Source organism: Caretta caretta, chromosome 28, assembly GCF_965140235.1.
Source record: "Caretta caretta isolate rCarCar2 chromosome 28, rCarCar1.hap1, whole genome shotgun sequence".
Lineage (NCBI taxonomy): Eukaryota > Metazoa > Chordata > Testudines > Cheloniidae > Caretta > Caretta caretta.
Window position 1 is genome coordinate 5,685,909 of NC_134233.1, and position 23,021 is coordinate 5,708,929.

The 23,021-nt window shown below is 46.1% G+C and overlaps 1 protein-coding gene and 1 long non-coding RNA gene across 2 annotated transcripts in view; both read left to right on the forward strand.

Moving 5' to 3' along the window:
• Nucleotides 1-23,021, forward strand: part of LOC142068393 (putative ATP-dependent RNA helicase DDX10) — a 226,684-nt gene that overhangs the window by 31,762 nt on the left and 171,901 nt on the right. The window lies entirely within an intron of this gene.
• Nucleotides 20,917-22,210, forward strand: LOC142070260 (uncharacterized). Its single transcript, XR_012666236.1, has 3 exons — nucleotides 20,917-21,035; nucleotides 21,452-21,531; nucleotides 22,020-22,210. It is a non-coding gene; the product is annotated as an uncharacterized LOC142070260 (long non-coding RNA).

Below are 23,021 nucleotides of genomic sequence, written 5' to 3' on the forward strand. Positions count from 1 at the left end.
CAGTGAAGTTGAGAATGCTCCTTACTTTGCAGGAGGTGCTGAGCATTTGTAAGTTCAGGCCCTTTGTGACTCACGCATATCGTTTAAAATAAACAGACACAAAGGCTGAAGCTGCCCCTCTGCCAGGAGGCTCCTGGGGGAGGAGGTGAAGGGAGCAGATTTCATTACTGTACATTTAAAAATCCCCTGTTTCCCACTCCTCCACCCATTCTCTCTCCTTAGTTTCTTCATCATCATCATCATCTCCTTTCACCCCCTTTCTCTGTCTTCTCTTCTCTACTTCTCTCTTCCTTTGCTTTTCAGGTGATGCTCAGTAAGGGGTTAATCCTGTGCCCTTGAGGGAAATGGGAATTTTGCCATCCACTTCATAGAGAACAGGATTGGGCCCTAATTCCTCTTAGCAAGGACACTAGATACACCTACTTTTAGGGCAAAGTGCTCCCCACTACCTTCAAATCCCACTGAAGCCAATGGCAGTTAGGGGCACTGAACATCTTTCAGACAAACTGTAACTCAAGATGAAATCATACAGTGTTCGGGTTGAATAAACAACAACTGCAGAGGACGCGAGTCTTCAAATGATGGTAATTGAAAAAAGATGGAGAGATGTACAAAGAAAAAAGCCTTTTAAGAAACAAGAAATGGAATGGGGGAAAGAGAAATAGCTCCAAATTGATATGAGATTTCAGCATCTAGTCCTGATAGGAGCTGCCATGGAATTGGAGTAAACGATAGGCCTGGGTGTCTTCTCTGAGAAAGCAACTTCTCCTCATTATTACTATGTCCTTTTCACATTGCCTGTCTTCTCTCCTTCCCTGCAGTTCTGGAAAAATGCTCAAGGGCAGTGAATGGATATTTTATGAACTGGGAAAAGTGCTCATTCCCCAGAATGGGTGAATCACAATTCTGCAATCAAATTCTTCCCTTATATTGTCATGTGACCAGCAACTGGCTGACCTGTGAGGAGCTGGAGGTGAGAATTGCTGACTTTCTAAACCTTTAGCGGAAATTGTGATGTTACATTCTGTGTGTCTGGCACTCTTTGTGATGATGGCATTTAATGGTAGGTCCTTTTGGATGGAACAGAGTGTCATGTAAAACACCGAAAACCCATACGTTTATAATGTCACCACATCATGGAAATTCGGTCTGTACCTAGTGTACATGGATTCTAGTTTTGTGCACCTAATGTGCAGATGAACCCGGGATAGTGGGCTAAATTAATTCCTGGTCTAAGTCCATTCAGCCCCAGTGGAGTTACAGCAGGGATGAGTTGGCCTAGAATGCATATTAATCTGGGGAAATATTTTACCTGCTCTAGTTGTGAGGTGCATTAGAATATAATCCTGACACCAACCCTACGAGTCCTGGTTCTTTACCAGGAAATATTGGGATAGGACCGTTCCGACAGTGGAACAAGGGAAATTGCACTCATTAGAAGTAGAAAAGGTGTGCCTATTGGAAGATATTGAATGAATTCATAGGAACATAAATTCTGTGTCTCATCTATGCAGCTCAAGCAGGCCATCATCAAAGCCCTTGGTCCCATGATGGGCATCCTACTACACAAAAAGGAGCCAGAAAATCCGATATTTAAGGAGATCTCATGGCTCCTTGAGCAATATAAGGAGGAAATTGATGTTTTTCACGTCACCAAGGTGAGGTACCACTCATTAAGGTAACTGTCTCTGTGTGTGCATGTGTGAACTGCAGGAGGAATTTGCTACCAGTGGGGTTTCCTGGTCTAGATAGTGACTTGTTAGATAATAAATATGCACACAAGTTCTGGCTTTATACACATGGTGACCCAGGCAACAAGATTTGTAGGTAACTGCCTCTGATGAAAAGCATCCTCTGTTTCCTAGGGAGGAGGAGCAGGAGATAAAAAAACAAAACACCTGCACAACAAGATACTCTCTCCTTGTGACAGGTTTCAGAGTAACAGCCCTGTTAGTCTGTATTCGCAAAAAGAAAAGGAGTACTTGTGGCACCTTAGAGACTAACCAATTTATTTGAGCATGAGCTTTCGTGAGCTACAGCTCACTTCATCGGATGCATACCGTGGATACTGCAGCAGACTTTATATACACACAGAGAATATGAAACAATACCTCCTCCCACCCCACTGTCCTGCTGGTAATAGCTTATCTAAAGTGATCATCAGGTTGGGCCATTTCCAGCACAAATCCAGGTTTTCTCACCCTCCACCCCCCCACACAAATTCACTCTCCTGCTGGTGATAGCTCTCGTCCCCTAAAGCCCCTACTCTACTTGCGCTATATTGATGACATCTTCATCATCTGGACCCATGGAAAAGAAGCCCTTGAGGAATTCCACCATGATTTCAACAATTTCCATCCCACCACCAACCTCAGCCTGGTCCAGTCCACACAAGAGATCCACTTCCTGGACACTACAGTGCTAATAAACAATGGTCACATAAACACCACCCTATACCGGAAACCTACTGACCACTATTCCTACCTGCATGCCTCCAGCTTTCACCCTGACCACACCACACGATCCATCGTCTACAGCCAAGCTCTGCGATACAACCGCATTTGCTCCAACCCCTCAGACAGAGACAAACACCTACAAGATCTCTGTCAAGCTTTCTTACAACTACAATACCCACCTGCAGAAGTAAAGAAACAGATTGATACAGCCAGAAGAGTTCCCAGAAGTTACCTACTACAGGACAGGCCTAACAAAGAAAATAACAGAACGCCACTAGCCGTCACCTTCAGCCCCCAACTAAAACCCCTCCAACGCATTATTAAGGATCTACAACCTATCCTAAAGGATGACCCAGCACTCTCACAAATCTTGGGAGACAGGCCAGTCCTTGCCTACAGACAGCCCCGCAACCTGAAGCAAATACTCACCAACAACCACATACCACACAACAGAACCACTAACCCAGGAACTTATCCTTGCAACAAAGCCCGTTGCCAATTGTGCCCACATATCTATTCAGGGGACACCATCACAGGGCCTAATAACATCAGCCACACTATCAGAGGCTCGTTCACCTGCACATCCACCAATGTGATATATGCCATCATGTGCCAGCAATGCCCCTCTGCCATTTACATTGCTCAAACTGGACAGTCTCTACGTAAAAGAATAAATGGACACAAATCAGATGTCAAGAATTATAACATTCATAAACCAGTCGGAGAACACTTCAATCTCTCTGGTCACGCAATCACAGACATGAAGGTCGCTATCTTAAAACAAAAAAACTTCAAATCCAGACTCCAGCGAGAAACTGCTGAATTGGAATTCATTTGCAAATTGGATACTATTAATTTAGGCTTAAATAGAGACTGGGAGTGGCTAAGTCATTATGCAAGGTAGCCTATTTCCCCTTGTTTTTTCCTACCCCCGCCCCCCCCAGATGTTCTGGTTTAACTTGGATTTAAACTTGGAGAGTGGTCAGTTTGGATGAGCTATTACCAGCAGGAGAGTGAGTTTGTGTGTGTATGGGGGTGGGGGGTGTGTGAGAAAACCTGGATTTGTGCTGGAAATGGCCCACCTTGATTATCATGCACATTGTAGGGAGAGTGGTCACTTTGGATGAGCTATTACCAGCAGGATAGTGAGTTTGTGTGTGTGGTTTTTGGGAGGGGGGTGAGGGGGTGAGAGAACCTGGATTTGTGCAGGAAATGGCCCAACTTGATTATCATGCACATTGTGTAAAGAGTTGTGACTTTGGATGGGCTATCACCAGCAGGAGAGTGAATTTGTGTGGGGGGGTGGAGGGTGAGAAAACCTGGATTTGTGCTGGAAATGGCCCAACCTGATGATCACTTTAGATAAGCTATTACCAGCAGGACAGTGGGGTGGGAGGAGGTATTGTTTCATATTCTCTGTGTGTATATAAAGTCTGCTGCAGTATCCACGGTATGCATCCGATGAAGTGAGCTGTAGCTCACGAAAGCTCATGCTCAAATAAATTGGTTAGTCTCTAAGGTGCCACAAGTACTCCTTTTCTCTCCTTGTGATTTCCCAAAACATCCTGTCAACTCTGTGTCTCTCTTTTAGATCATAAGCTCCTCAGAGCAGGGGCTACCTTATGTTGTCTCTGGTCAGTACCAAGTCAACTGTCAACGGTTGAAAATTAATAACAAGGAGGCTTGAGGGTCATTGCTTTGCACTGCATAACTAGATAGATATAAAATCATTGCCTGTCTGTTTCATCTACCGTTCTATGCAGTGCTGTTGTAGCCATGTTGGTCCAAGATATTGGAGCGACAAGGTGGGTGTGATAATCTAATTGAAGATATTGTCTCACTCGCCTTGTCTCTCTCTTTCATCCACCCTCAGTACCACATGAGCGAGAAGTAAGGGGCCATATTCTGTCTTCAGTGGGGCTACACAGTTGTAAATGAAGTCATGAGACAGCTATAACTTCTTGGTAGTGATATTTACTCACCGTCTATGTTGGTTGAAGCTTTCTAGTACAGAGTATGTGGTCACTTTGGGGGTTGAAATACCCATGATTTGGAGGGAACCAATGTACCATGGACTTGTTTGATAACATCAGGGCACTACACAACTGTGTAAACATAGTAAAGTATGTAGATGGCATCCGAGACATTCTGGAAGCTTCAAGCAGCAACAGAGAAAAGTGTGTTAGATGCAGGAAGGAATTAGATTTTCACCATTTTTTAATCAATAACCTGGCAGAGGACATAAAATCATCATCGATAAAGTTGGCAGATGAGATAAAAATGGGGGAGTGGTAAATAATGGAGAGGACAGCTCACGGATTCAGAGTGATCTAGATCACTTAGCAAACAGGGCGCAAAGAAACAATATGCCTTTAAATATGGCTGAATGTAAATGTATGCGTCTAGGCACAAGGGATTTAGGCCAGACATACATGATGGGGATGCTGTCCTGGGAAGCAGTGACTCTGAAAAAGATTTTGGGGGTCATGGGGCATAATCAGCTGAACATGAACTCATGCTGTGGCCAAAAAAGCTAAAGCTAGGATGCATCAAAAGGGGAATCTCAAGGAGGAGCACAGTGGTTATTTTACCTCTAAATCTGGCACTTGTCTGACGACTGTTGGAATCCTGTGTCCAGTTCTAGTGCCCACAATTCAAAAAGGGTGTTGCTAAATTGACAGAAGAGCCACAGTGAGGAAAGGATTAGAAAATATGCCTTACAGAGGGAGAATCAAGGAAGTCAATCTATTTAGTTTAATACACAGAAAGTAAAAGGGTGTGTGATGGGGTTTACCTACCCCGCATTGGTTCAGCAGGGGTTAATCATGCTTTGTGGGCCGAGGAGGTCATGCCCCCTCATCTCTGCTCGGCATGCTTCAGCTGGACCCAGGATACAAAAGAGAGCCGCTCAGCTCAGGCTGGGATGGCTGCCAAAGGGAGCAGAGGCGCATTGCAGGCTCCTGCAGAGAGACTGCCAGTGCTCCAGGATTCAGAGGCCAGCCGGACTATGGCTGCAGCTGACCCCCAGCCACCCAATGCCAGAGATGGAGGAGAGACCCCAGAATCCCTGAGAGTCCCAGCTGCGGAAGAACGGGTGGGAAGCAGCCTAGGTGGACGAAGCATTGATCCACTTGAGGTAGCAGGCTTGACTCAGCATGCTTTGGAAGGATCCCCGCTGAGTTGGTGGCAGATACCCCTGCGCCCTGGGCTGGGACCCTGTGGAATAGGTAGGACCCAGTGGAGAAGGGCTCACCACTAGGCAACACTACCCTGCCGCAAAAGGTGGTTCTATCGACTCTGGCCACTAGGCCGCATTGCCCTGCAGCCAAGGGTGGGTCTCCTGACTTTGGCCACTAGGCCGCACTGCCATCCCGAGAAGGGCAGCCCAAGTGACTCAGGCCGTTGGGCCGCGGTCCCTCACCCAAGGGCTGCTGCACTGATCCCGACCATTAGGCGATGCTGCCCTAGGAGCCCGGACTGCTGTGGTGGCTAGGGAGACTAGGCCAGTTGGGCCGCTCCAGATCTACTTCAATTCCTCCTCAACCTGATACCACCCTGACGGGGTGGACCTATCCTGTGACAGGGTGACTTAATTACAGTCTATAATATCTTACATGAGGGACTCCTATTATCTAATGGGCTCTTCCGTCTAGCAGAGAAAGGTGTCACTTGATCCAATGGCTAGAAACTGAAGCTAGACACTTTCAGACTGGAAATACGGCGTACATTTTTAATGGTGAGATAATTAACCATTAGAGCCATTTACCAAGGGCCGAGGCGGATTCTGACGATTTTTCAATCAGGATTGGTATGTTTTTCTAAAAGCTCTGCTCTGGGAATTATTCTGGGCAAGGTCTATGGCCTGTGTCCTACCGACCGGAGGTCAGACTAGATGATGGCAAGAATCCGGTCTGGCCTTGGAATCTAGGAATCCCCTGAATCTGCTTCAGTCACTACATATGGCTCCTTTGTGTGCCCACCATCTGACTTTCGCCCTCTGTTGCAGAGTCTGAGCCAGCTCTTGGAGGTCTCTGTTGAATATAAGATCCCTCTACCGAAAGGGAAGTTTCAAGCCATCTGCAGTGCTCTGCACAACCAGGTGAGGGGTGGTTTTGCTTGGATCCCTTGAGCTTAGGCACAGCAGATCTGAAGCATATTAACACTAAAAAATCAATGGAATGATCGTGCAGAGCCTGGGGACCTCCTCATGCCTTACTGATTTCTGCAGGCTCAAGAGTAAGCAGGGAGCGGTCTCATTTTCTTAGCTACTATCCAGCTCAGTTTGTAAAGCGATTTCACCATAAGCCGATTACCAGGGGGAGTCAGAGTTGTAAAGTAAAAACTGTGGCTGTGTCTTGATTAGGTCAGCTCTGCTGCTCAAAACACTTTAGCTTCTCTTATCTAATGTATTGGTCATTGTCTTGGAGTCTTGCTGTGCATGCAGGACCATCTCCCTGGGGTTCAGACCTCTAGTTGGACAAGCAGGAAGTGGAAGCTTAGAAATGAATTGAACATTTTTCTTTTCCCTTGCTTCTGATTCGTTTTTCTTTCACCATTTCCCTTCTTCCCACAGATCTGTTCTCCAGCTAAGCAGCTCAGCATCGAAAACCACAAAGAGCTGTTCCATTGTGTACTTCTGCTAGGTAAGGGGAAGAGACTCTGAGTTACACAGTGGTTTCTTTGTAACTTCCTTACCTTTGTGAGGTACGGTAAGAAGAAGAGTTCTGCAGACAGTGAGGATGTGATTTCTTCCCTTGCAGCCCGTTCTTCTCCTGATGATCTGCTGGCATTTCTACACGAGCAGCTGGAGATTGAGCATGAGGCCGTTCGTGTGGCGTCTTTAGAGCTCCTGAGAGCTATTGTTGGGGCTGACTGTAAGTAACACAGGAGCAACTGTGCCAGCTGCCCTCTTGGCCGACATGCTGAGGGTTGAGTTGAGGACATCCAGAGCTAAAAGCTTGAGCTACTCGAGATTGAGCTAAAGAACCAAGGCTGTGTAGGCACGGCAGGGCTGCAGCAGACTCATCACCTCTGCAACTGGGGCACAGAGGCTCCAGAACACACAGTCACCAGTGGTTTGGAGATCCCCTAAGGGACCAAATGCTGCCCTAAGTTACTCCCATATGGCCACAGAGAAATCAACAGGTTCAACTAAGTGCTGAATGTAGCCCAAGATATTTGTCAAGGTCTTTTTCAACTTCAAATACAGAAGTTAACTTGGGGCTAATGCATGTTAACAATAATCAGATAAAAATAGAATAATACTCCTGACTCGAGAATCCTAAGTATTATACACTCTAGACTAGATTCTGAGTCCTGTTATGCTGGTGTAAACACAGATTAACTTCAGTCACCTCAGTCTATCAAACTCCTTTATAATATTTCCATCATGGTAGTAGGATGGCACTATTTAGAGAAATGGAATTACTTTAGATTTACACTGGTGCAACTGAGACCAGAATCTGGTCCTAAGTCTTCCCCACTGATTCTGTAGAGGAGAGAAGCTTGATACTATTCTTAACTAGGGCCCTTTGGAATCCAGGATTAATTCCAATGTGGAAAGTGAGTGTGTGTGGAACAAAGAAGCACTGTACACCTCTCCTTATCTTTCAGTGCCTGAGACAAGAGTTAAAAAGCTTCTGATTGTGAAGGCAGTGAAATCCACTCTCAGTGATCAGAATGCTACGGTAAGATTGTGTGTGGAACAGTGAACTATTTCAACTTTTTCAGTGTTATGGGATGAATGGATATCTGGGTGGAGCTTTCATTCCGATCCAGATGAGAGACTGCAGAATAGAGAAGGCATGTCATTCTCCTGCCGGTGTTAAATGTATCCATGTTTCTAATCCAAGGAGACAAAATCAAAAGCATAAGGACTCTCCTATCATATCCTAGCTCCTATTTCAGGCAGAAGGGCTAACAAGAAGTGCTGTGTGTAATCTCTACCCTTGCAGGTGAGGAAGGCAGCTCTTCATTTCATCAGGACGCTGCTCAGTTCAGGAAGTGTGGAGAATTGTGCAGCATGGGATCTGGTAGCATATGTTTTCAGCGAGTTCAGTGTGTCCACCAGCAAACTGGTAAGGAGAGTTCTTAACACTTAGGACTCGGTCCTACCATTCTTGCATGCTGATTGCTCCCCTTGACTTCAGTGGGAGTTTTGACTCCAGGACAGCTGGACTGAATGAATAGAGCCAGAATCGGATCCGTTATATTGGTGTAAAGTCAAGGTAACTCCACTGACTTGAGTGGTGTTACTCTGGATTTATACGAGTGTAACAGAGACCAGAATCTCACACTGGGTATTTCCATCTAACAGAGTTATCTATGCTGCTCCAAACTCTGATGAGTCATTGAACATTCAGAAAACACCATTTTTCAGTGAAATGTTCCTGTACAAGGAAGCACATCTTTTTGTTTTAAATAGACTCTCCAAAAAACAGAACGATGCCCCGTTCTGTGGCTGTCAAAGCAGACCTAAACTATCAGCAAAACACTCAGGTTATGCAGGTTGCATAAAAATATCTTCAATCCGTATTTCTATCCATGGACACAGCCGCGGGCCCCAGACACTTTGTGCTCCATGACTGAATCCATGATGTGTATGAACATAAACAGTTCAACTTGACAGTAAGTTGTGGAAGATCTTAGCTCTGCCTGGCCCCTTTTCTACAAAGTTGGAGCTTGTGGCAATAACCACACACACATATCTCTTAAAGAAGGCTGCTTTTTCTCATCAGGCCAGTTTTGGTCCCATTGATAGAATCACACTCACTACACACAGAATGACCAAGCTGGTTGGGGCATCAGAACAAAGAGATTGGATCCCCCTGGTTCTGCAAATTTATTTCCCCTGGGCAGAATCGGAATGTTTTTCCTCAGAGATCAAAAGATGAAACAGTTTTTCAAATTTTAAAAAGTTGAACACTGTGGGGGAACTCTTTTGTGTCCAGTGAATCATTCCCTTCATTTTAGGGTTTTCCTAAGCCTGGGATCTGACCCACCAGTTCGGAGTTTCTATTATTCTCTTCCCTTCAGACGTCTGTGCACTTCCAGTGCAGTATAAAAGCAGGCATAGGTCAATGCTCAAGATGGCTTTGTAAGAGAAGGACACTGGTTCTATTGCCAGTGTCTTACGACTAGCGAATAAGTTCGATCTAGCTATCTCACAGCAGGGTACAACACTTCTCACCCAGGATGTTGAGGAAGAAAGCACGATCCAAACCCTGTGCATTGACATCCTGCAATGTCTGGACACCTCAGTCAATGGAATGACCCAAGTAAGTGACCTCTTGCTACTGCTTCTTGAAATAGGGACGTTCTTCCTTACGTTCCTTGTACCCCTCCACAAGGAAGCCTTCTGCACAGTCAGCATAATGGAGGATCAGCATGTCAAATTCATGTCAGGGATGATGTGACCCCTTCATCATGGAGTAAGCGGTTCACAGTAGAGAAAAGATATAAAGCAACTTAACTGGAAGGAATCATGTTGCAGAGATCGTCTCTTAATTCTTTCCACTGTCTGAGTGCAACTTCCCCTTAGATCCCCCATGAATACTTCTGAAACGTAGAGTTGGTGATCCTAGATTTGAAGAGATATTGGGGCTGGGACTGTGCCTTATATAGGTCTGTCAAGTTCTGAGTAGGCTTATGTTACTATCTAAATATCTCCATAATGCTCTAATGCTGGGAAAGAGGATTCATCTCTGGGTGCGAACCCAATTGCTCACTGTTAGGGGGCTTATTCCTTCACCCACTCACTTCCCTGGTCCTTCTCTCATGAACAGAGAGCAACAATACCCGAAGTCCAAAGGTGCAAACAATTCGATGTTTATTGGGGTGAACTTCCAGCAAGCATGATTCCAGTTTCCTTCCTTAGTATCCTCCTTCCCAGCTCTGACACCACAGAGCCTTACACCTGTGTCCCTGTTCCCATTCCTGCCCTTAACCAAACATGATTCCAATTTCCTTACCCCCATTCCCTGTTCCCATTTCCCCCACCCCCCTACTTCCTGATTGACTGCAGACTATATCGTAAAACTTGACTTCTGCTTTGCTATACCTTAACCAATCATGTTCCTGAAATTTAACTAACCAATCCTAACATATTGTAACATGATTATGTACCCAATTATATCCCACCACCTTAATTAGTTTACAGCCAGCAAAATTAATTATACAGCAGACAGGAACAAGCACAGAACCAGACAGAGATTATACAGACAAACAATAGCAAAGTGGGAACTATAATGGGGGGAGGGATAGCTCAGTGGTTTGAGCATTGGCCTGCTAAACCCAGGGTTGTGAGTTCAATCCTTGAGGGGGCCATTTAGGGATCTGGGCCAAAAATTGGGGATTGGTCCTGCTTTGAGCAGGGGGTTGGACTAGATGACCTCCTGAGGTCTCTTCCAACCCTGATATTCTATGATTCTATGATAATGACAAGACAATACAGAAGTGAGGATTTCACATCCCAGTATTGGTAAGTGAGTTCTTGCCAGACAGGATGCTATCAAACTAAGTTTCCTTTTACATCTTCTAGGCCCTTCCCTTTCTCTGGAGGTGATAGGCACTATCAGGACAGGATTGTATTCCTAACAGCCCAATAGCACCTGATTTCAGTGTGACTAGTTTGGAATGTGAGGATGTGACTGTTCGCTTCCTAGCTTATGGCTGCCTCTGCTGCTTAGCCAAAGCCTTAGCCTAAGAACAGGGCCTCAGACTGTCACAGTAAGAGAAGGCTCTTACACCAGCAGACAGTGATTTTGATTCTTTCTTTTATACCTCTATAACTAGCCAAGTGATAAGAATACACCTAAATTCTTAAAGTACAGGCCTTTGCAGACAGGCCTGAATATCTATATCCTAACTCTCACCAAACAAGATAGTGTCTTTAAAAGACAGAGTGAGGGGGCACCAGACAGGTAGAGTGAGCTAATGGGGAGAGAGAGATGAGGTGATAGGTTAGGGAAGGGTCCGTGAGGAATCAAAGGAGAAGCTACATGGCAGCTAGGGATTCAGACAGCAGGATACTGGAGGTGGGGGAACGGAAATAGCTCCGTACTGAGCAGTCTCGCTCTTCTCTGCAGGTGTTATGGCCAAGGCTGCTGGAGTATGTGGTGCCAGCTCAGTACACAGGTACTTTGAAGCCTCTTTGCAGATGCCTGAGGGAACTGGCTGAGAAAAAGCAGCGGGAAGGAGAAGCAGCTGCTTGCCTCGACTACAGTGGACGAGGTTTATAAGAGAAACTCTTTCATTTCTTCTCTCCAGGCACTATGAAATGAACAGGTTCAGTCTGCTCCAGTTCTCTCATCTGCAATCAGGAGGCTAAAATGAATGAGGGATGGTCTTGTGATTACAACACGGCCATGGGAGGGAGCTAGGAAATGTGGGTTCTGTTCCCAGCTCGCCACCAAAATTCGGATGTCACCTTGGGGAAATCACTTGATCTTTCTCTCTCAGCTTCCCCACTTGTGAAATGAAGGAGTAATTCATGCCAACCTCACAGAGGTGCTATGAGGTGGAATTCATACATGTTTGTAGAGCATTCTGAGATGCTCAGACTGAAAGCACTATGGAAATGCAAATTATTATCAGCTGTATTCAACATTGGCGGGCATGTTGGAAATGGATAGGTGAAGAACATCAGCAGGACTCTCTGCAAAGCCTGGCATAATTAACGCTATTCTGTTTCTTTCCCTAGTGCAACTCCCTACACCCCAGGGGCTGCTGGCGCGACTCCTGGTGAGTAGACCATGAGAATAGGTTTTCTGTGGAATGGGACAGTTAACGATACACATTGGTTTTGTAGCTAGATGCTTGACTTAGGCTGAGGAATGTGTATGACTGGGTCTCTCTCTCTCTCCGGCCTCTCCTGAGACGCACTGTCCTGCATCCTCCTACTAGCTAGAATGCTTTCTTCTTCAGGAAGGCACTGCAGTAGAAGCAACAACTCTCTTGGATTGTCTCCACAATGAGAGTCTCTGAACTATTCCCTCCCTCAGGAACAAACTGGTATTGTGCTGACAAAACTTAGCCTGTTCTTTCTCTCTCATTGACAGGTAGTAGCCTCATCCCCTTATGAAAGAGAAGGACACGGATGTGCTGCCTTGCAGTTACTAAAGGCCCTGCACCAAACTGTCCATGCAGCAGTGGGTGAGATGTGGCTAGTAAAGATCCCGTCTCTGCTGCAGTACATTGAAGGTAAAGTGTTAGTTAGGAGGAGTGTGGTCCATGGAGAATAGAAGGGAAGCCAGAAAATGCAGCTTCGTATTGACGTGTGTTGTGCCATTCCTGTTGCAGTACGTGGGAACAGTGGGGAATTGAAATGGGGCTTCTAGGCCCACACTTTTCCTTCCTCTGGATAACTGTGAACCACTGAGGCCAATTCAAACAGGGCAGAATCAGGCCAGGAAGGTTTCAGCTGAATGGAAATGTCACAGCACTTTCCCCCACACCTTTGCTAGGTTATTTTTTGGGAAGGTCAATACGCATGAAGCTGGAGGTTAGTGAAAGATTTTGGGGTTACATATAGAGTCTGATTTTGCAAACGGACTTTTTCTGAAAATTAAACCCCACATTTACTTTCAAGGGGGATTCAATTAAAAAACCCATAAGAAACCTGTGCCATAAAAGCTAGGTTGGCCAAGTGGGTGCCCTAGGGAGAATCTAGGTATTGTGGGCCTAATAATGTCTTTCACCAATTTTACAGTGGTACGACTCTATTGACCTCCATGGAAAAAACCCTTCAGTCAGCGCAGGCTGCGTCTAGACGATGGCGTTATGCCAGCAGAGCTCCCGTGACGGAGCTGCGCCTGTCTAGTCTCTGGGGAGCAGGACAGACCCTAGGTGCAGCACAAGCCCGCTATGTTTCTCATGAACGTCGAACCCCCCCATGGACAAGCGGGTTTGATATTCCAAAAAAGATTTTAAAAAATGAGCTGTATCTTCCCTCCTTGCTGCGGCTGTACAGAGTCCCCAGCACTACACTGTGCCGCCATTAAAGAAGGCTAGGTTAGAACTGGACACTCAGAAACAGGGCCAGATTCTCAGCTGATGTAAATCAGTATAGTTCCATTGACTTCAGTGAAGCTACACCGATTTACATCCAGTTCGGATCAAGTCCAGAATCTCTGATTCTGCAGGAAAAGTTAGTATTCCTACTAAACCCAGTCTTCTGATGTGCTGAAGAGTTTTGTGAGGTGCTCAGCACCCTCAGCTCCCATTCAAGTCAAGCGGAATTGGGAGTGCTCAGCATCTCACTCCTGGTGGGTTGACGGACCCTGAATAAAAATGCCAGCAGGGTACGTAACATCTGACGAAGTGAGCTGTAGCTCACGAAAGCTTACGCTCCAATAAATTTCTTAGTCTCTAAGGTGCCACAAGTCCTCCTTTTCTTTTTGCGGATACAGGCTGAGACGGCTGCTACTCTGAAACAGGACATTTTCTGTTGGTCCAACAAAGAACGTCGGCGCAGGTCCCTGTGACGGCGCAACGACTCACCCCTGCAGCGCCTCCTGCTGGCCATCTGGGAATTAGCTCTTTCCAGCACAGAGCACCCTCTGCAGGCCCGTGTCCCTCTCAGACCCCGGTGCCCTTTTTACCCAGGGTGCTGCGCCCTGGCAGTACCCCCTCAGTCTCTATGGGTCTCCCTTCTCTGGGGAACGCCCAACCCTCTAATCCCCACCTTGCCTCAGTCTGGGCCCCTGCACCTTGGGGCAGATTGCAGTGTAAGAGCCAGTCACCACAGGCAAGGGGGTTTGGGTCTGCTGCCTTTCCCTGCAACCCAGTACCCCTATGGGCCTTGGGCCAGGCCCGATAGCCTGGGGAGTTGCCAGCCTAGAGCTTCCCTGCTCCTCTGGCCTTTCCCCAGCCCAGCCCAGCCCACCCTCATTCCCAGTACCCTTTCTAAAGGCAAGCCCTACTCCCTTCAAAACTAGAGAGAAAGACCTTCTCCTACTGGCCCATGGCCCTCTTATAAGGGCCAGCTGGGCCCTGATTACCCTGGCTACAGCTGTAGCTGCTTTCCCTGTCAGCCCAGCTCTTGTTAATCCCTTTCATAGATTCATAGATATCAAGGTCAGAAGGGACCATTATAATCATCTAGTCTGACCTCCTGTACAACGCAGACCACAGAATCTCACCCACCCACTCCTGCGAAAAACCTCTCACCTCTTTCCCTCCTACAGCCCTCGCCCAGGGCTGTTTTAAGCCCCTCAGGACAGGAGCGGGATGACTCTCCCAGAACCCAATAGGTACAGTTCCATTTTGCCTTGAAAGCCCAGGTATGTTACAGCTTGGCAGACCAGGAGTTTTAGAAGGACTGATTGCAAAGGAGATACCTGGGATGACTCTTCTTGCGAATCCAGGTGACATTATTGTTTTGCCTCCTGCTTTATAGGAAACACAGAGAATTCCCTGGACTGTGCACGGTGGGAGCACATGCTGCTAAAGGTAGAGGATGGCTTTCAGATGTATTGTCACAGTCCTCTCTTCCCCCACCAAATATATCAGCTGGGGGAAAAATTAATGATAAATTATTCATTATCAGCAGAGCTGGTCAAACCATTTCATTTGCAACTTTTGTTCAATTAAAAATGGCCTTTTTATTTTCATGGGACATTTTCAAATTTTTCAGGGTTCTTTTTTTTTTTTTTTTAAACACACACACAAAAAAAAACCCCAAAACAAAATAACCCCAACCCAAATAGAAAATGTTTAGTTTTTTGAAACTGAAGCTGTTTTTTTTTCCAGTTGCTTTGCTGTTTGTCTCCTTCCCCTTTCCCCCCTCCCCCTCCCCTGCTTTTCAATCACAAAGTGGAAGAGGGGGAAAAAAGCACGGGGATGAGGGATAAAGGCAAGGAAATGGGGAAAACAAAGAATTGAATAATGGTCATCTTTGATTTCGAAAAGCAAAATATTTTTGTGTTTTCACTTTTCATTTGTATGTTGAAAAATCAAGAAAACAAAAAAATCCCACTTGTTTTGTGAAATGGCCTTACTATTGTTCAACCAGCTCTCGTTATAAATCCCTCTGTATTACCCCTGGGAACAACACAAAACTTAACCAGAAACCCAGCATGCTAATGGTGCTAATGCATCACTGGGGGACGTCTAAAGGATTTTTTTTCTATTTGCCACTCAAAAGAAAACTTGCTCTGAGAAACCCAAAAAGGAAAAGAGACAAGACAAGGTTTGGTGTCTGTATCTCATGGAGAAGCCTTTGTGGTCAGAAAGAGCTTTTTACAGCCTCATGTAAATCCAGACAAGGAAGATTTTTATGGCGAGGGCTGAAAATGAAAGGAAAGGACCTAGTGACAAAGAAGCCCCAGAAGGTTTGGAGTTCCATTTGGGGTTGGATTACACTCTAGAATTTCCCATTCCAGATCCAGCCTCATTTGAAATTCTTTGGGCTCAAAAATCAACTAAGATTAGGTTCTCTTGTGAGGTTTCTGATATTTCCTGGCTGCTGTTCAAAAGTCGGGCCTGAAACAGCAAAGTGCTGAGAGTTACTAACCTCTGGCTGACTTCAATGGGAGTTGAGGGTGTGACCCCGGGTCCTTTGGGTACCCACTGGCAGAGGCCACAGGAGTGCATAGGGTTCCCAGGATTCCCTGGATCTGATCTCTATATCATCAAAGGGTGTCATGTAAAGCCTTTCCTGGATGCCTGTGCCACACTGCATAATCCTCATAATCATTGCACAGTGACTGGATGGATAATATCTAAGGCGTTATGGTTGTCTACTGAAACTGATGCTTTGAAGGTCTGTGCGTTGGGGCTGGTCACCAGAAGGTGATAAAGAAGTTTCTTTCAGGCAGAAGATGCTTAGCTGCTTGAATGGCTGTATGTACACTGAGTAATTATTCACAGTGGATGCTAATCAATAGAGCAAAATTCTAATCAAGTGATTGCAAAGTCTCCAGAGGAGATTCGAGACAAGAAAAACAAAGAAACAATAGGGGGTACCCTGTTTACAAGCGGACAATGGATGCTTGGAACTATATCTGGAGGTCCAGAGGTATCCTGCACCAGGTATCCTTCACCTATTGGACAAATTGCCAACTGGCTTGTCTTATGAATGGAGGATCTCATTTGGTCTGGGTGTTTCCTGCTGGGAGAGAGATTTGGGGGAGCTATCCCTTGTGAGACAGGGGACTGTTTGGTTCTTTAAGTTGAAGCTCTAGAAGTGTGTTAGGATTTTATTTTTATGTAACCATTTGTGTACATTAATTATTCTTGCTGCTTCTCAAATCTCTGATCTTGGTGAATTAAACTCTACTTCTTTTCACTGTCAATGTATTGAAGTGTGTGAAATGGAGCGGTGATGCTGAGGTGAAACTGGTAAGGTGGTGTGTAGCAAACCTCTGAATTCTGTGAGTGTCCAGTGGAACAGGGGCTGGACATTCTGGGGATGTCCAGAGGGCGAGCGGTTGGAGTGTACTGATTGCTTATCTGTGGTAGGACAGTGGATCCTGGACGGGGTGAGAAGGGTGTGCTTGTGTTTCCTGTGACTGGCAGAGTCAGGAGCTGACACTTGGCAGGTACAGAGAAGGCTTCCTCATGCTAAGGGCAGGTGGTAGTGAGGTCCCTCACAACCCTGGGTACCTCGGGAGGTGTCATAAAGGATCCATAGCACTTCAGAGAAGGTGCCTGGTCCTTCGTAGTCCAGGGCCCTTTGTTCAAAGTTGACTAGACCCATCATCCATCCACTGGAAAATCACTCCTCGATGGTCAGATGTCTTGGCTCCATCTCATTCTCCAATTCACTGTCCATCTGGGTTTGGGGACTGAGAGGAATCCTCAGGCAAAGGTTCAAGTACAAGAGGCAGAGGAAGTCTGGGTTGTCAATGTTTATAGTTCTCAATAGGGAAATAATCTTCCCAGGACACCTGAATATTGGAAAGTTTACAACAGAACAAGGAAGCAAAAACCAACCAAATAAACAAAACCCCAAACCCCACAACAGCCCCCACATTCTTGCAATTAACCATCTGCTTTAACTCTGGTTTTACACGCAGTTCCTAAGAACATCTCTGGAGATGATAGACGACAGTGCCTGGAGCAGCCAGATATCCCTTGAGTTGAGCTGGCAGATGGCCGGCTATGCCAGCCCCTCCAAAGAGAAGGTTTGTTCTCTGTTAAGGTTTAGTTTCTAGTTACTTTCCCCTGAAATTCTGATTGGAGGGCTGCATAAGGCTTCTCTCAAGGTTTCATTATTTGATATTTTATTCTGCGTATAAAATTTGTTTGTACTTATTCCCTGCTCTCTTGCCCCCCTGCCCTTCCAATATTTGCTTGGACAGGCTGCTTGTCTGTCCTGCATTGTTGGTTCTCTGGCTGGGCTAGACGATGGGATGTTTCTGCAGCATGGGTGCTTGGACTTGGCTGTCTTGTTCCTTCCTGAGTGTTGCTGAGCTGGGTCTGTACTGACAGGCACGTTGTGTTCCTGATATCCAAGGGCTGGTCTCTTTCTTTCAGAGTTTCCTGTATAAGGCGCTAGGAACGTCCTTAGCAGCTTGTCAGGACCTGGTCCATCTTAAATCACAGATTCATACACTTCTGACAACAGCAGATTATATGGAAGCCCCTGAGAGACAGGTGAGGCCTCTGTCCCTCTCTCCATTTTACCAAGTAATCCCTGAATGCTCCCTGTGGGGCTCAGCTCTGAGTTGGCCTGGGACAGATGCCATTTTGCTTCCTATCCTCTTGATTTCTATTTCACTCAGCGCCCGCTCCCCATGTGTCTCAGGCCCGATTGGCACTTTACACCACTTTGGGTGAAAGGAATGGACTCGTGGGCTCTATCAGACACCTGGTTCGATCCTAACCTGTATTTCTCTTGGGTGACAGGGAGTCGTCTCCATCCTCGCAGTCTGTGCTGCGAGCCACTTGGACCTCACCTTGAAGGCACTTCAGGAGTTTGGGGCTGCAATGAGCCAGGTTAAGATTTCTGGGTTCGTCAGCCGCCTGAAGGTAAAGGAGCCAGGGGGTTCTCTCAAACTTCCTCTCTCTCTAAAGCAGGGGCAGCAGCCCCACGGTAGTGTCGGCTCCGGTCAGCTAGCATTGTCCCCCAGTGTATGCGTTCCACGTGATGCCTGCCGTTAAGCAGACAGGAGCACGATGTGGAGCTGGGGTTCTCTCAAATGATTTTCATCGTCTGATGTCTCATGGCTTGAGCGCCCCTCCCATGCACAATGTGTGGGAACTACATCAGTTGCTTGCATGGAAAAGCATTGAAGGTATTTTTAACTGTTTTTTATCCCAGGTTAGTAGCTGGAAATGAGGAGGTGTTGCAAGCAACATGTGGCTTACCAACCCGCTTTAGGTAGACCATCAGTGGTCTACGGATGACAATTAGGGAACCTCTGATTTAGAACAGTAGTTCTCAACCTTTCCAGATTAGTGTCCCCCTTTCAGGAGTCTGATTTGTCTTGTGTCCCCCAAATTTCACCTCACTTAAAAACTACTTGCTTACAAAATCAGGCATAAAATTATAAAAGGGTCCTAGCACATTATTCCTGAAAAAAAGACTGCTTATTTTCCCATTTTTGCCCTAGAATTAGAAAATACATCAACTGGAATCTAAATATTGTACCTGCATTTCAGAGGGCAGTATACAGAGTAGTCTAAAAAAGCCATTGTATGAAATTTGAGTTAGTAACTTTGCAAGTGCTTTCTTTGTCGTCTGCTGTAAAACTAGGCAAATATCTAGATGAGTTGATATACCCCCTGGAAGACCCCTGGAGACCCTCAGGGGTACAGAAGTCCCCCTGGTTGAACACCACTGATCTAGAGGATAGAGCAGGAGACTAGGCCTCTGGGCTCCCATTGCTGGCTCTGCCATTTACTCACTGTGCAGCCTTAGGCAAGACATTTAGCGCCTGATCTTGTACCCACCAGTGTCAATGACTAAGCTCCCGTGTACTCCACTGCTGTCGGTTCAGCCTTTTCGGCTCTCTGGGTCAGAGTTACCCAGTGGGAATGATGGCGATGGGGCGGCGAGTTCTATGGGCTCATGGTGCCCGGGCTCCAGCAGTATTCAAGGCTCGGGGGCCCGGCTCCACCAATGTTTGATTCATTCCAAGTCCAAATAAATCAGAAGAACTTGTCTCTAGTGATGTTTCCTACTGTCTAGGATTACCACCATGGGACAAGAGGCAAGACTCGCCGCACCTTGATGCTGACATACAGCAACGTGGCTGTCCATGCTCCAAAAGAGCAGCTTCTCTCCCGAGTAGAGGCAGACATCACAAGGAACATCATTCACCATTACAGAACCAGTTGTCAGGTAAGAGCCTTTGCATGACAACTGTGAGGGGCATTACCCTGAAGTTATAGAATTGCCTCTGAGTTTATAGAGAGAGGGCTTGTATTTTCTAAAACTCTCCTTTGAGCAATAATTTGTCACATAACTGAAATTTAAAACTGTAATGGATGGAGCGTGAGCTGTCACATGTTGTATCACTTTTGTTGCTCTTCTTTGTGTTTTCTCTAGTTTTTCTATAGTCTTCTGAAATTCTGTCGAGCACAGCTACACAGTAATTCACATGGAGTCACACTCAGGCTATTCAGAATAACACTCTAACTCTCCTAATATGTATGTGTATCTAGCTCTATCTTTTGCTAGCCAAGAGAGAATGGTGCTAACTTGTATTTAGTTTCTTTGCTGTCACTCTGTTTCTTGGACTCACTACTTCCCTTCCCTCTTCTCTGTCGTCTTGTTTGTCTGTGTGCTCGTTATTTCTGTTCCCTAGGTGTCTGACTGCTGGTACTGACTCTCCTCTCAGTGCAACCTCACCACGTCACTTTGCCATTCAGTTCTGCCCTGTCTAAGTGAGAATCTCATTTAGCCTTTGTCAAAAAAGTTGATCACAGTTGAACCAAACGGATATCTTCCAGAAGTTCATAAATGCAAATATTCCATAGGATGGCCCCTGATCTTGACCTCTGCAAAACACCCCCTCTGGATACGTTTCCTGCCTTTTGGAAGATTTAACAATCATGATTTCTCTCTGCTCCATATTCACCAGCCAGGCCATTTTGAGGATGTGTGTTATGTGGGACTATAGGCATTGCTAATAGCTGTTTTGCATTTTGTTTTTCAGGTGCTGGGCATCGCTCTTACAAACAAGGTAAATTCTAAATAATCTGCCCTCAGCTCTTGCCTTTTCTATCCACAAGTTGCTTGTTTAAATTGCACAGAGCTTGATTTCCTTGCTACATCAAGCAGGAGTCCTGGCTGCTCTGGTGTAAGTGGCCCTGGATTTCTTTCATGAACCTGGGTTTTCTCTTCTTCTGAGGTGGGTGCAGAGCCAGGGTCCTCTGCCTTCTGGGGTCTGTGGACACCTCTCTCCTCTCCTGTGGCTAGATTTAATTCCTGATCTTTATCTTCTGGACTCTGGTTCTTCTCTCCGTTTCTCATCCACATCCTCTTGTTTCTCCTTCTGGATTATGTAGGACATGCACCTAAAATTAACCCTCATCCAGAATGTCACGGAGATTAGCTGTGCCATTTTGGAGACCAGAGACTCCCAGGAGTACGAATTCTCTTACAAACTGGAGCTCCTTGGCTACATGCTGGTGAGTGATGAGGAACTTTGAGGACTGAAGTACAAAGGAGTTTGTTGTAATGTCATCAGACTGGGTTTCCAGGTAGATGTTGTTTTATCCATTGGCTGTGACTGTACCACTGCAGTCTCATGAGCTACCTGCATGGCACCCAGAATGCTGCTGGGTCCACTCTGAGCTTGGCAGGGATGCCGACCTATTGTGGGCTGTAAGTGGCAGGAATGCTTGTGTCTGGGGAGTTATCTTTCTGTCTCCGTATAGCCTGCAGATGACCCTACGGTCCATTTCTGAGGCAGAGAGCCTGCCGAGCACGGTGTCTGTTTATTACAGGTCTGGCATATGGCCCTGTTTCAGGGTGTGAGAGGAAAGCCTCTCTGCCTTTCAAATCCATTTCCCATTTTTTTAATTTCCCTATTCGTGCATTTCAGGACTTCATTAAAAAGGAACCACTGGATTCCCTGGCATCTCCAGTTCGCTACAAGGCAATTCTTGCCATTAGACATCTGAGGTAGGCTATTTTCTGCCATATTTCCTGGCACTGTGACGTCGTCTTTGTTAGTTCATGAGTGCCAGGTTGGGAGCAGTTTGATGCCTGCCGGGTTTGGCTCACATGCTGCTCACCAGCAGAACTTTAGTTCTTGAGGGTTTGAATGTGTCCATTTGGAGGTTTGTGCTTGAAAGACACAGACTTGGAGGTTGTGGGGCATGCAGTCCAATGCAGGAGAGTTCAGATGGGGAGGGAGGTGTCTGGCTTGCTGGCAGGGGGAAGGAAGCTTGTGGGTTTCTCTAAAAAGGGGACTTGAAGCTTTAGCTTTAGTTCTCAATGAGCCAATACTTAATAGAGGTGCAAAGAGGTGCTCAGCTGCAAAGTGAAGGGTTGTTTGCATTTGGGGTTTTAGATTGAGACAATCTCCAGTCATTGGACCCATTTCTTTTACTTGGAGGTGGTACTGAGTCTAATGCATGACTTTTCTCTCTCTCTCTTTCTTCTGCCAGCAAACTCAAACCATCTTTGACCTTGAAGGAAAACCGTGAGCTCCTTCATCAGTGTTTCAAAAGTTTGTTTCCCCTCCCTCCCCTGGAGAAGATGATGAAAGAGGAAGGTGAGACAGCAAAGGATGCTCTGCCTATACAGGTACGTGACAACAATTCTCCTCAGGCACCATCCACTGTATTTCTGCCCAGCAGGCACTGGGTGATGGCAGTCACACATGGCCTCCCTGGCAAGGTTATGGTTAGCTTTCCCCAGCCCCCAGTTGCCCCCCCCCCCACACACACACACAAATTATCTGTGCTGAGCCTCACTCCTTCTCTTCTGGTTTCAGTCACTGTACGTAGAGTCCTTGGAAGCCCTTGGCAAGCTAATGAAGACTTTGCTGGAGGAAGAACCAACCGCACACTGGTTCCAGGAAATGTTTCAAGTGAGTAGACCATTGAACCATGGTGAAGATTGTTTGTTTGTTTGTTTGTTGTGTTACTGCAGGGAAGAGTCAGAGATTTAGGGGGTCAAGCTTCAGTTGTGGAGGAATTTTCCACAATGGAGTGAATTGTCGGGGGAAAAAGCACCAAATTCTTCCTGGGATAAGCAGGCATGTGCCCCGCTGAAATCCACAGAAGCTATGCCATTTTATGCCAGGGCTGGATTGGGACCAACTTCTTACAATGTAGTTGACACTACTTGGACCGGCAAGAAAATCACCACTGCAGTAGCCAAATCCAAGAGAACCAGTTGAAACTGATCACTTCTTCAAAGAGGAATTCATTCATATTGAGTTAAGCCCTGTGTATGGAAACTCATCCAGAGGAGACTTCCTGTTCCTCAGACATGAACAGAATATCTTGAAGAGCTGAGGGGTGGGGAGTTTGATGCACCTTCAGTATAAAAATGAAGTTCTAAAAGGAGCTGGGCTTCGGGGGGGACTTCTCTGCTCTTTTTCAAATTAATAAAAAGAAATGCTCCTCTCTGTCATTTGGCCACTCAATGTGGGAGAAGTTGCC